Genomic DNA, 12,234 nt, shown 5'->3' with positions numbered 1-12,234 from the left:
ATCAGGGAAGCACAAGAAGTCTAAGAAGTCCAAACACTCTTTGAATTCCCTGCACCCATCAAAGGCTTCCGACGAGCATGATTTAGCCGGAGCGACCCCTGCCCAATTAAAATAATTTTATGAGGACAGTGTGTCTTTGGGCCCCACAAACGTTGGACGGAACCCCACCGGAATTATGCCGGCAGGTTCGCCCTCAGCACCAGTCTGGCCCCAAGGATCCCAGTTAAAGAGGGCAATTGGTATGAGGAACAGGGTGAGGCCAGTGGGTTAAACACTTCACCTGACACTGGCCTGGTTTCCCCTCCTACAGTGGCTATGCAGAAGGGATCCTCTTTTGCTGTGGTGGAGCACAGGGCGGCTGAGGTCCTGGAACTTAACCTACCCTCAGTAGCAGTTGACGGAGATGTTTCAGCTGGGAGTCCTCTCCCTCAGAGCCTTTACTCCCATTTAATGAAGCCCTTCCACACATCCTACTTGGGGCCTGGTCCAAGCCCTGCTCAGGGGCTCCTGTGAATAAGACGATTGCCCACTGCCATCGCCCCGTTCCAGGGGATCCCACTTTCCTCACTCAGCACCCCAGAGCGCTTGCTCGTCCAAGTCTCCTCATCAGTCATTGACCCTGGCACGTTCCCTTCCACGTTCCCTTCCAGCCGACAGCATAGGGAATCCAACAGGCTGGACACCACACGGTATGTTCTCTTCCACCAGCCTGGCACTGCAGCTGGTGAACACTGCGTGCCTATTGGCCCGTTATTCTCATACACTACGGTATTCGGTTGCTCAAGTGCTGCCTATGGTCCCGGAGGAGGCCCAGGCCATACTCTCTTAGACAGTTGCCGATGGGAGAGATACAGCAAAGTTCTCCATTTGATGTGGGCTTGACATGACTATCACGCTAGGTAGAGCGATTTCATCGTTGGTGGCCTTGCGTCTAGGGGTGCGCGGAATTAGCGTAGTCGTGCTACGCAAAGCTCTGGGAAACTGTAAAAAATCTCAGCGAGTACGCAAAATCTCCGCAAACCCGCGGAATTGCTTGTTCCGCCCTTTCGCGATGCTTTTTTTCTGTTCGCGAATGCTGTTTGCGTGCTCGGGGGGAAATATCTTGCGAACAAGCATTTTGAAATCGCAAACAAGCAGAAATTCCGCAAAACTGTGGATCACGGAATTTCGGGCAATTTTGCGTTCTCAGGGGAACGCAAAATTACCAAAATTCCACGAGCGGACCGGAATTTACTGCCCAGGCATACTTGCGGCCCCATGCTTGGCTGAGAAGATCATGGACAATGCCTTTGATGACTCTCGCCTCTTTGGAGACAAGCTGGATACAATGCTGGAGCGCTTCAAGGGTTTGTCTTTGGCCCCTTGTCAACCGCAATTTGCCTTCTGACCCTTCCATTGATACGGAAGGCACCTCACACCGCACCCATAACCTCTCAGCCACCACAGGCAGCAGACTTCCCAGCCTTTTCGTGACAAAGGGTGCGGGTCCCACAGAACACGTTGGACAGGCGGCCATTGGTCAGGTCGATCCACCACCCCTCCTGCAGCCACTGTCTCCAAGCCTCTGCCCTGGATCTGAGAGACTATGGTAATGTTGGACTTGTAGGATGCCTATTTCCACAGGAAGCCTACGTCCACATCCCCTCCGGCCTGCGGATGTTATCTGTGGTTCACAGTGGGCCATTAGCACTTTCAGTTCGCTCTGCTCCCCTCCGGCCTCACCAGTGCCCCTCGGGTGTTCACCAAAGTGATGGCGGTGGTTGCAGCTCATCTACGGAGGTCAGGAATTTCAGTCTTTCCCTACCTCAATGATTGGCTGTCCAAGGCAGGCTTGCCCAGGCAGTTGTCACCACCTTCGGACGGCGGCAAACCTCCTGCACTCGCTGGGGTTCACTATTGACTTCTCTCATGGATTTCGGTGAAACTGACTGTGAGGCTGTTGGGCCTCATGACCTCCTGCTGGTGACAGATGGCTAATTCCATATGCGGTCTCTATAGTGGGAACTGAAAGTCCAGCATTAGGGGAACCTCTCCAACATGGTTCAGATCTTGGAGTGAACTGCAATAGATAAGCATTGGGTCGGTGGCAGACCTGTCTCTCTTCCCCAGCAAGAGTTGGCTGTAGTGACAGATGCATCACTTCTGGGCTGGGATGGCCATCTGGGAGAGGTGGAGATCAGAGGACTCTGGTCTCCGGTGGAGTACAAGCTTCACCTAAACCTCTTGGAGCTTTGAGCAATCCACTTGGTGTTAAAAGCCTTTCTTCCTTTGATCAAGGGAAGGCTGGTGCAGGTCTTCACGGGCAACACCACCTCCACAGGGTACTGCAACAAAAATGACAGAGTGGGGTGGTGGACTGTGTGTCAAGAGGCTCTGCGCCTCTGGACATGGATGGGATGTCAGGACATTTTCCTGGTGGTTCAACACCTGGTGGGCCCTCTGAACACCAGGAAGAACGGACTCTGCCAAAGATTCCTAGTGAACCATGAATGGCATCTCCACCCAGAGGTGGTGCAAGTTATTTTACAACAGTGAGTAGAGCCTTGGTTAGATCTGTTCGCCAATGCAGAGAATGCGCAAAGCCAGCAGTTCTGCACGCTGGAGTTTACAATTGTGGCTCTCGCTGGGAGACTCTTTTCATCTCGGTGGAGGTCTGGCCTCCTGTACGCCTTCCCGCCAGTACCACTCCTGCCCAGAGTTCTCAAAAAGATCGGGAACAAACAGGCCCAAGTCATTCTTGCGTCTCCAGATTGGGCACGGAGAGACTGGTATCCCGATCTTTTGAGCATGCCCATTGGTCCTCTGGTCAGGCTGCCTCTTCGGAAGGATCTAATGTCACAACACGGCAGGGTTCTGCACTCGAACCTGCGTAACCTCCACCTCCATGCATAGAGATTGAATAGAGACAGTTGGTAGCTTTTAACATTCTCCCAGAAATGTGTGACGTTGTTCTAGCAGCCAGGTGTTCCTCTACCAAGACGGTATACACCTGCCATTGGAAAAAATATATATCAACATGTGCCTCCCACAATGTTGATCTCCCCCCTATCTTTACCTCTTTCACAAGTTATTTTCTTTGCACTGTCATTGGCCTAGCAAGGCTCTGCTATGGGCACAGTTAAAGGTTGCCTATCCACCATCTCGGCATTCTTGCAGCTGCCGGACCAACCATCTCTTCATAAGTCACCTGTTGTGGCTAGATTCCTGAAAGGCCTGCAACAAATGCTTCCACCTAAGCCTTTTATCATGTCTCAGTGGAACCTCAACCTGGTCCTGACCTTTCTCATGTGTACACCATTCAAGCCTCTGCTCAATTGCCCTCTTAGGCTTCTGACCATCAAAACTGCCTTTTTAGTGGTCATAACATCAGCGAGGAGGGTCAACGTACTACAAGTGCTCTTGGAGCACCCTCCTTATAAAACCTTTTACCCAGACAAACTGTCTCTCCGGACGTGTGCCCCCTTTATGCCAAACATTATCACTCGTTTCCATGTAGGTCAAAACATCACCCTGCCTACCTTCTTTGCTCCACCTCTTCCCTCCAAAGAAGAGGGGAGACTCCGCCACCTGGGTCCAAAAAATAGCGTTGTTGTTCTATCTTGATTGCACAAGAGAGTTCCGGGGGACAATCAACTCTTCATGAGTTATGTGGAAGTAAAGAAAAGGAAAGCTATACAGAAAAGAATCATCTCACGATGGATTGTCTTGTGCATTAAGATTTGCTTCTCACTGGCAAAGAAACAGCCCACTGAGGGCTTGCGGGCTTACTCTACCAGAGCCAAAGCTGTGACCACTGCTTTAGCGTGCAGCGTTCCTCTTCTCTATATATGTCTGGCAGTGACATGGGTATTTTTGTTGGGTATCTATTCACAGGTAAGGAAACTGCAGCTAGAAGTCTCTATCAGATTAACAAAATACTAACCTTGGCCACGCCTTATCTGGTGGAGACTATCTAGCCCTGGATTCCTTACCGACCCTTCCATCCTCCCCGCTCTGTGAACCGGTTCAGGCATAGGGACACCCTTTTCAGGACCTTTGTCTTTTTCACTCCAGTGGTCCTTTCTTATTGTAGCTCCACACCCCTAGTGTGGAAAATCGTGAAAGTAACTAATGTCAGCACGCTGAAGTGGCATCTATACTAGTAGTGCAGACTTCACTGCCGACACGGACGATGCCGATGACGCAGGGCCGAACGACGCCGCCTCCCAGCCAGCAGGAGTACTGCTCTGAAAATCTTCAAAATTCAGTCTGATGCCTGAAGATATTCAATGGTAAGGAATCTGCACCTAGACATCTCTACCAGCATTACCGAAGGTAAGTAACTTGTTCATTTCTACCAGACCTAGTACAAAGTGTTATAAGCAATCAAGATTTGACAATAAATATGCTGTATCATGTTGTAGAATACTTAAGAGATATGGTGGTAGGTAGATAATAAACCCAGTAGCCCAATGCAGGTGTAATGATCGGCATGGTTACTTCTGCGTCCCCATCGAAATGGACAAGTATGGTATAAAGTTATTTTCACAAGCATGATATTGAAAGCTGGACTGATAGAGAAAGATCGAATTCTAAATGTTTAATGTTTTTTATTGCGCAAATTGAGATGGGGCTTAAGTATCAAGACGTAATCTCAGAGACCTTTCATTTGATTCACAGTCTTGTACCATTTGAACTTGAATTGATTACCTGCTGATAGTAATGGATATCATATAATCTTTAAAAGGAGGAGTTGAAGTTGATGAATTGTGTGTTTCCAGTATAGTTGGAGAAGGTATAGACTTATGACTAGATTATTTTTATGGGCTGGACAATATATATACTGAACAGGATCATGGCCAAAGCCAAATTCTGCTCTACCCCGACACAGCTTAACCAGAATATTGAAAATGGGGTGGGTTGATGATATGGGAAAGTTTTGTCAGAAGCCATGTATTTCATGATATAGCATACTGCTGACTTCCATTGCCTTATATGAGGAGTTCAACTGAGGTGCTCCCCTGCATCAAGGCCACTATTAATTTATGTGTGGCAGTCCTGTGCCTTCATGGTGGCTTTTGTGGGGATCTCTGATGGCAGCTCCCTGTAGCTATGTTGATGGTCTAAGATTTCTGTGATGACTATGGCCCTTCCTTCACCATCATCGACTAGAGCCAACAGCAGATTGGATTTTGGTCGCTATTTTGTAGATCCCTATTGCACTGGTGTTTGACAGGGGAGAATGCCATGAGGAGCTCATCTTGCTGAGCCTATGAATCATTACAATGTTATTGAAGAAGCAACAGTCCATGGAAAGATATTTTAATGACAAGGATAGCTAAGCTTATGCGTACTGGTTTTATAGAATCTTCTAAAATCTTAAAATAATATCCGCAATGGGATGCATCTGCAATAAAACCCCTACTTAAGTTGCCATCCATACCAATGCACAGTATTAACATAACTGTCATAGATAGGCCATTTTCGTGACTAAAGTATAGCTAACCATCAATGTGTTCTCCAAGTTGAATGTAACGTTGTTTTCATTCTTCATCAGCCATTGACCCATTTTTTGGTCAAGTCTAGAGTAGGCCTGGGCGTAGTTCGCAGACTATTGCTACGCGGAACTCCGCAAAGTTACAAGAAAACTCTGTGAAGTTCCGCGAGTGGCAGAGTGCAATGCGAACTGCAGTTTGTGCTGGTATTCCTGCAGCTCGGGTAGAAATTCTAACCAAGCGCCAGCTCGCGAACTTACTGTTGGCGAACGCGAACTTACCGTTCGCGAGTGGGTGACAAACTCCGCTGCTCATCACGAGGCTGAGTGTTCTGCACTCCGCGAGCTTCGCGGAGTGCAGAAAACTCCGCGAACGGAGTGAAGTTCACCGCCCAGGCTAGAGTCAGCCGTAGTTGTCTCAATAACCTCATGTAATAAAAAGTCATAAATAATAATACAAAAATGTATGCATAGATAGATGGAATTTAAGTTAGGCCTCTTCATCCTCTGGTCTATTCAGCTGTCATTCACATATTGTTTCCTCCCACTTTAACACACATCATAGATCAATAGGTCATCCATTGGCTCTCTTGAACCGTGAGCCACATTTTTCTTTCCTGATCAGGTACACTTCAGCCTAAAAAGAAGTACATTTCAGTGGCAGTGTGGGTGAGCCAAGGCTATTTTCTTTCCATTCTTTATCCTTTATACATTTTTGGTATACATGCTTGTTTAAACTACGTCTTCTGGTTACAGTAAGTAATGGCCAATGGTACATTTTCACAAAAAAATTATATTTTCTTGTTGTGCATTAAAACTAAAAACGACTTCTAGACTAGTTTAGGAATAACTGCCTTCTCAGGAAAACTCATGTAACGTTCTATTAAAATCGCATGCTTGGGTGATTTTTATTTAATGTAGTATTTTTATTGCTTGTATGTAGTTGCCATGTTTAGGCGGCTGCAAGCTCTCTTCTTTTTTGTATTCAGTGTGCCAAATGCTGGTAAAAAATATATATATATGAAAACTCCTTTTTGACTCTGCAGCCGCGGAGTCCCGCTATGCCCAAGCCACTTAGCGACGGCGGTTCGTGTGTAGGTTGCGAGCCTATAAGTCAACTCCAATTTCTGTCGTTTTTCCAAGCCCAGAAACACACGAACACTTCTTGCGGAAAAATAGCCTTTATTTTCGTTTCAAAAAGGCAAACACGTCTGCTCACGAACCTTCCTTCGAGAGTGTCAGCAAAACCAGCCCTCAAGGCCTTGCACTGGCTCCCTGTTCGCCAAAGGGTGGAATTCAAAGCCATGTGTACAACACACAAACTTATCAACGGATCTGGCCCTACTATCCTCAGCAGCCTGGTCACCCCCTACAAAGCATCCATATCCCTCCGTTCAGACAGTGAGCACCTGGCCAACGTCCCCAAATTCAAAAGGACCCGCACCGGAGGCCGACGATTCTCGGTGCAAGCGGCTGTGAGATGGAATTCCCTCCCACGCACCCTCAGACTGGAAGCCAGCTACCTGACCTTTCGCAAAAAACTGAAAACGCACCTATTCCCGAAATAACTGTTCCTCCTCCCTCCCTCTCCTTACAGGATAAACAATCTCCTTACAGCGCGGGGATGCCCTTGGGTCACCAGGCGCTATACAAATCGCTAAAATAAATAAAAAATATATATATATATCCCACTAGCTTACCGTCACACTAACTTGCAAATGCCAGACCAGTTGTCTTTGCCAATGCTTGTTCCAGCTTGTTCTTGCCAAATATGCCACACATTGTTCACCTATTTCAAAATATGTATTTGTCCATAAATTCAACTGATCAGTCCACGATGGAATTATAGTAAGTCTCTGCCCATACTAATTGTTCCAATCTATTAATAACAGCACGTCAAAAAAAAAATATGTAGACCTCGACTTTAAATATAATACTTTAGATGGAGACAAACAAAGGTTTCCAGTGTCCTTTTTACATTGTACTTCTTTTTGGATAAAAAGGAGAATCAGTGGTGAAATGAAAATATATAAAAGACCGATGATATTGAAATCATATAACTTCGCTTAGTGTGAAAGGGTCGTGTCACGTTTTAATTATCATAAAAAATACTCCGATCTCGTTATTCATTTATAAATTCAACCTGGCAACGTGTGTGCAGCATACTCAAATTTTCAATAAACTGTTCCAAAAGTCAGTTTACAAACAGATTCGCAGACTGGCTTCCGTCGCTGAGAGGTCATAAACTTAAAACTATGTAGTTAAAGTGATAGGAACCATTCCCGAAAATTGCAACTTCCGTTTTGTTTTTTATCCAGCTTTCGAGGTAGTGGTATTCCGTGACAATAATTTAAATTGTTATTCTCAGTGTCTGAACAGGGCCATATATAAGTAGTTTTGGTGAAAGCGGACAAGTTCACAGCTGGAGGCTAACACTTGGAAATTGACATTGATGTATGGCAATTAATGTAAAAATATGCCTCTTGCTACGGGTAGCAGACTGGGTCGATTTTTCTTTTGTGCACTTGCAAATATACTTTCAAAAATTATTCTCAAACCATCATTCATGTCAAAAAGCTTGCCTTTGTTTTTTGTGTCCTGGTTGGTTACCCCTTCGATTTTCAGTTACCCGGTGTATTTGTTTTAGAAAATGTGCTTGCGAACAGAGCGTTTGACCATTCCTATGTTGTTTTTTCTTAAAGTTGTCTTTGTTGCTTTTGTTCAGTTGGTGTCAAATTTCAATTTTATGTTGTTTATTGATGTGATGTTAAATGTTCAGCTCAAGGACTCTGCTCTTTCCCGAGGAGGTGGTGGGTTTTATAGTGTGTTATTTCATTATTTTTTTGATTGGCAGTAAACGCCTCGACTCACAGCTTGCAGCGGGAAACTATTGGGGAAAGGCCGGCTCCATTCTGCCCGCTGAATTCAAAACCTGTCAATCAAGAGTTTACATGGGTTACTTAGAGAATGGGCTTTCTTGCTGCTTTTTCCGAATGTCCCCTCATGCTGTCTTTGATTGGCGTGGCTTGGCAGGGAGGATGGATGAAGCTGTCACCGGCTCCTTAATTGTGTTGCTGGTTTCAGGCTGACATCAGGTCTTTGACTCTTAAGTGGCTCAATACAAAACAAATTAGCAGATTGTAGTCATATTTCTCATTGTGTATGCTTTGACTTTGCTGAATGCCGTCCATAAATCATATTGACTGACATTGTAGTGAATGATGAAAGCTGCTTTTGAGGCGGCTAGCCTGGACATAGATAGCAATACCGTGAAGGTGCCATGGAAGGATGCATATGGTTGACCCTTTGGGAATGTCCTGGGAGCCAGGCGTCTGTTCGTTACAATTGTTCTTAAGAAATAAAAGCTTCTGGGCCCGAAAGAAAGGGTTTAATATGTCAGCAGATTCTTTTTTCAAGCTCCTTTGAAATATAAGAAGTTTGTCTGTGCAGTTTCTTTCTGAGCAAACTAATGTTTCAGCAGGATCTAGAGAGTATAGAAAGTAGATTCCTTGAAGGCCGCTAGCAGGTGGTCTTGCTTCTTGAACTGGTGCCTTCATTCCTGATCTTTAACCCACTTGGCGCGTTTTGTAATTATTTAACCTGATGATAAGAAAGATAAATGCAAGCACACCACCTTTGTTGTTTTAGCTTAATGTCGGTAAGTGAGATTTGTGCTCCTTACTTAACAGTGATTTGCATTTTATTTAAAGAACAGTTGAGGTGGTGTACTGCTTTCTTAGCAAGCGTTTTTGTGATCGTTTAACGATTAAAAAAACGGTAAACAATTCAGAGTGCCTTTTTAATGAATGACATACCATAATAATCAGCGCAGTGTTTTGTTGTGTTCTCATGGAAAAAACAGGTGATTTGTGTAATAAAACAGTTCTGCTTCCATTTTTTTAATTCCTTAAAAATTCTACGAAGTTGCAATTTTTTTCCCTTCTATAAGTGTGTTATAATACATCACTGTTTTCCAGTCGAAATCTCAGAATAACGCTCCTTCGCCAACAGCTAATTAATGTACTGCTTTCTTTTGACATGTTTTTTTTTCTGCGAGCAATAAGCCTGTAGTCTACGTGCATAGCTGCCGATAATTAATGTTCAAATGTTAATTCGCACTTGAATTCGTAATTAAAATAGGCACTTACAAGGCACTGCATCTTAAAAAAGTTTGCCCTCGCTGAGTTCAAGGCATTTTTTAAGATGCGCTATCAATCGTGCATATTTTAAGAGAATTTATATTACTGGTCTCTGACAGAATAGTTCATGCCATCTATGTTTGTATTGTTCTCATTCTAGTCTGCTCCGCCACTATTAATGAACGCCACATAGTCATTGGCTAGAAATGCATAATGCACAATGATATCGCCCATATATAAAAAATTTATATCCTCATGTTTATAATAAATTGAATGATACTTTTTTATGACAACCAATCAATCCACGTCTACTATTATTCAATTAGCATGGCAGAATAAATAGTATATGGAGCTGACTTGATGGATCAGTACATTAACCTTAAATGCACAGGTTGTTCCATTACATCAAAATGACATTTCCATTAAGTATCCCAGACCTATCACATTGTAATTAAATGAACTGTAGCCTATTGATTTTTTTTTTGTGTGTGTTTCTTCTCCATTCATATTGATATGGTTTTGCTTGGGGAATAAAGCCACGTCTCCCACTGTAATTACCGTTGTGTTGGGGGGATTTTGAGCATGCTGTTTTTGTATTGTCTTTTACATTCCTTGCCAGCAGCTCATCTGTTCCTGTCAAATATGTTATTTCCTCTCACTTGCCTTCTGACGTTTTCAATTAAGAGACTAACATCTCATTTCAGCTATGAGGTTTCTCGCTGCTCCATGGGTCTTAAAGTGAAGGCTTTCCCTTACAGCTTGTTCAAAGTTGAATCCATTGACCAATCAATGTGTAGTTCATCGTTTGAACAAAGTGAACAAGAAAGAATTATTAAAAGAGTTAGCAAGTCCTATCTGAGTGCTATTTTGAGTTGTGTTAAGTACTTCCTGTCATGTGTTATCCAAATACATGTTTCAAATCAAGCAATGCAGAAGGACTGGTATCGTCCACTGTTACTGCCGTAAGTAATCCTTTAGTATGCAATGAACTGCATGTACATTGGATTGCACGTGATGACATCATCCTATATGATTTAAGGGCTCTTTATCAAGTTTACATTTTGGTAGCTTTTTTTTCAGTATTCTGAAATGCTGCTAATTGTGCCATATATTTTTTATAAAAACGTACCTAATTATAAAGAATTTGAAGTTTTTCCTAAACTCTGTGCAACGGCATAAACTATGTTTACCACTCCACTCTCTTTCTAGCACAGCAATGGCGAGCAGTTTGGTCAAAGTATGAAATAGGTCCCATCGCTCTTTAACCTTAAAATAGCAAACTTTCGAAGATCAACTTATTGAAGTAAAATCGACATTAAAGTTTATTTTAGCTCTGCATTTTAACTTATAGCAAGTTATTTTCTAGAGAACAAATTGCCATTTTACAACTGTCTAAGTCGCTAGAGTTATGATAGCATTTACTCATCCAGAGTAATTGCTGACTGCTCTTTAAGTAGATTATTTTCCGTGACCTTTTAAAGCTACAGCTTTAAAACTTTTCTCCTGTATTTAAATATGTTTAGTAAGGAGAAACAAATGATAACTTTTTGGTTCTATATTGACTGTCAGCTATGTAGGTATCACAGCAGACGTATCTTTTATATGAAAGTATCTGTGGTCTTGTGGCATAACGACTTCTAAGATTGATTTTTTTACTCTAATGCCTTGTATGCTGGTACGGGTAGTATATTCATTATGCCATTTTTGAGTGCAAACCATTTGAGCGCAATATAAAAAGCATTTTTTTCATCTCAAACACTGTGATTCTGAGTTTGCAACTGAAAAAATGTTTTTAACAATGTACTAAACTCATTTTAGAATTCGGTAACGTTGTACTGACTCCTTAAAAGGGTTTAGAAATTGATTTTTAAAAATCGATATTGGAAAGAGGTGTGTTGTATGCGGCTCTTGCAAATAGTGACTCCTATCAATATGTATCAATGGCTTAGGACTGAAATAGCTGTCATAAACCCATTGACCGACCCCCAATTTGGGGTGACAGCCCATTCACAAAAGGGAATGAGGCCCCAGGAACCTACTGACCGCAGAAGGCCACCATTCCTGTGATGGCATTCAATTGTAGTAAGTTACAATTTGCGACTGCCTCATTAAACTTCATGCGGTAGATCAGATCCGACCCACTACGAATCTGATTATCAAGAAACGACCTGTTAGTACAGAGGTTGGTTCTTACAAATCTGGCCCTCTATTCTTTTTAAAGCATTCATCATTCAAGTGTTAGAAATAATATTAGTTACATTATACACAGTGAAAATTATCTAATCATATGATGTTCATATTTGTGTTTATACATTGGCCACCCCTAACGTTTAAAAAAAAATGTTGTCTGTCAAGTTGCCCATTGTGAAGATTATAGATTTGAGCATTCCAGGTACTAGAGGATATGTGTTTTTCAGCCCATTTTATAAAAATCTGTGACTATAGGGAGAACACTTTTTTTGGTGCATGTTTAATGATAGTTGTGGTCTTGAAATAAATGATAGCCAGCTGTGAATGGTGTAATATGCAATTGTACATAGTGGTAGTGCAAAAAGTGGTCCTATTTATACATAGTATGCAAAAGCTGAAGGTCCAATTCTCTTAAATCACTTCACACAGTAC

At 43.0% G+C, this 12,234-nt stretch overlaps 1 protein-coding gene across 3 annotated transcripts in view; it reads left to right on the top strand.

The window, feature by feature from the left end:
* The window catches only part of EXOC6 (exocyst complex component 6), a 1,337,279-nt gene that overhangs the window by 952,742 nt on the left and 372,303 nt on the right, over window positions 1–12,234 (top strand). The window lies entirely within an intron of this gene.

Source organism: Lissotriton helveticus, chromosome 5_1 (genome assembly GCF_964261635.1).
Source record: "Lissotriton helveticus chromosome 5_1, aLisHel1.1, whole genome shotgun sequence".
Lineage (NCBI taxonomy): Eukaryota > Metazoa > Chordata > Amphibia > Caudata > Salamandridae > Lissotriton > Lissotriton helveticus.
This window is presented reverse-complemented; position numbering and strand designations above follow the sequence as displayed.